Source organism: Miscanthus floridulus, chromosome 2 (genome assembly GCF_019320115.1).
Source record: "Miscanthus floridulus cultivar M001 chromosome 2, ASM1932011v1, whole genome shotgun sequence".
Classification (NCBI taxonomy): domain Eukaryota; kingdom Viridiplantae; phylum Streptophyta; class Magnoliopsida; order Poales; family Poaceae; genus Miscanthus; species Miscanthus floridulus.
The window spans coordinates 162,187,393-162,189,473 of NC_089581.1; the positions used below are offsets into that span (position 1 = coordinate 162,187,393).

Here is a 2,081-nt window from a genome sequence, read left to right on the forward strand (position 1 = left end):
ACCTTGGTAAGTCGACCATTGTTGTTGATTCCACCCTTGTCTCTATTGTTGTGGAGCAGAATTGTTGATGACGATATTTGCATCCTCTTGATATTCAGGGAATTCAACCCCCAAATATTTTCCACAAGTGGTTTGAGCATTGAATGCATCTTGAATGGCCTGATGATCTCTCTTGTAATTGGCTCGCTGTTCAAGCCAATTCAACAAGACGTCCAACTTTGTTGATAGCGCACACACCTTTTCTAGTACTTCTTCACTCTTATTGCATGCTTGAATATTACATGAGACTAGCCTTGATTAGAGGCTATCTTCTCCATAAGAGTTTTAGCTTTTCCAAGGGTGAGTGACATAAATGATCCTCCGGCAATGGCATCGAGTTGTTCATGAGCTTTTTGAGTTAATCCATGGTAGAAACTTTGCATGAGCAACCAATCTTACATCCCATGATGAGGACAATCTAAAATATATTCTTGGAAATATTCTCATGCTTCTAGAATGGTTTCTATTTTCTGCTGTTAGAAGTTTGAAATATTTCCTCTTAATGTATTGGTCCTATCAACAGGGAAGAACTTTTCTAGAAAGGTCCTCGAACACTTTGCCCATGTGTTGATGTGATCTTTGTTGATGTAGAACCACTGCTTCGCTCATCCCACTAGTGAGAATGGAAACAGGCGGAGTAGTATGATGTCTTGAGCAACTTCCTTGATGACGACTGTGCTGCTAATCTCTAGAAAATTCTAAAGGTGAGCACTAGCATCTTCCTGTGCCTTTTCACTGAATGGGGTAGCTTGCACCATGTTGATAAGGCTTGGCTTGAGTTCAAACTCAAGGTTGTTGGTTTTCAATGTTGATCCAGTGCGAATGTTCTCAGTGCTCAGAGCAGAGAACTCACGCAGAATCTTCTCAGTCATAGCTCAGAAATTGGTGTTGAGCTTCCTCTTAATTAGGTTGATTTTATTCTGATTGGAAGTTGTTAGTGAATCACAACCAAGTCTGCAATATCTTGTATAAGATATGAACAAAGACAAACAAGGGTAAGCCTGCTAAAGCAGAGGCTACGATTTCATCAATAAGTATTTATTTGATCAATTCTCTATAGCCATGTACCCCTCCTCGGCAACGGCACCAGAAATACTTATTGACATTTCTTAGCATCACTCTTTACTAAGTTGTCATCCCTAGCATGATGCCAGAAATGTGTTGTTGGTAATTATAAATGACACTTGAAAACTTAGAGAAAAATTATATATATATATATATTAAAGTATCCGCAAATGCACAGATAATATACCATTGTAGCATTTCACCCGAGAGTATACCAGGTATCGTTATTTATATTTTATCCACATGGAGGAGCTATAGAGTTGTGTTAGCATAGAGATATTGACCAATATATATACTTATGATAAAAATCGCTCTCATGCTATGGCAGGGGTAAGTCAAGGGATAAATAAATGATAAGTGTAAGGTAATAATAGTATTTCAGAGATAGAAATAGAGACTCATAAAATGTAGTACGGCTAAATAGGAGATTCATTAAGAGCAAAAGATTCCTAAGTCATTCCTTATTTACTAAGCCTTTGTACACCCAAGTATATACACTCTCATCTATAGGCTAGAGCGTCAATCCTGAGCCCTTGGATCAAACCGACTTGAATACACTCTCATCTATAGGTGGTGGAGAACCGATGTACAAAGGAGGGACTACCAGGTGGGCCTAAGGGACCGGGCGGCCTGTAGGTGTGGCCTAGCGGCCCCACCTAGCAGCCTCCTGCCCTCTGCTTCGATGATGTGGCTTCTAGAGTCCTCTGGAACCTTCTGGAGTAGTTTTCACCATGGACAAGCGTGATTTAATTTGACATTTTTATCCCCCTTGATGGTTTTCTAAACTAACCCTACTGAAAATACAGATTCACCAATACTTGTGGAAATTGTTAGTTTAAACCTCTAAGTCTATGTTGGTGATCATTTTCATGCATTATTTCAAGTTATATTGAAGTTTATAATGAATGATAACCACTGTCAATAGCTAGCGAAGGATGCCATTCAAGAACCTTCATGGGTATAGATGTGACTTGTAA

At 39.2% G+C, this 2,081-nt stretch overlaps 1 non-coding gene across 1 annotated transcript; it reads left to right on the top strand.

Moving 5' to 3' along the window:
* Positions 1-438: 438 nt before the first annotated feature.
* Positions 439-545, top strand: LOC136540938 (small nucleolar RNA R71). Its single transcript, XR_010780055.1, has one exon. It is a non-coding gene; the product is annotated as a small nucleolar RNA R71 (small nucleolar RNA).
* The last annotated feature ends 1,536 nt before the right edge of the window (positions 546-2,081 follow it).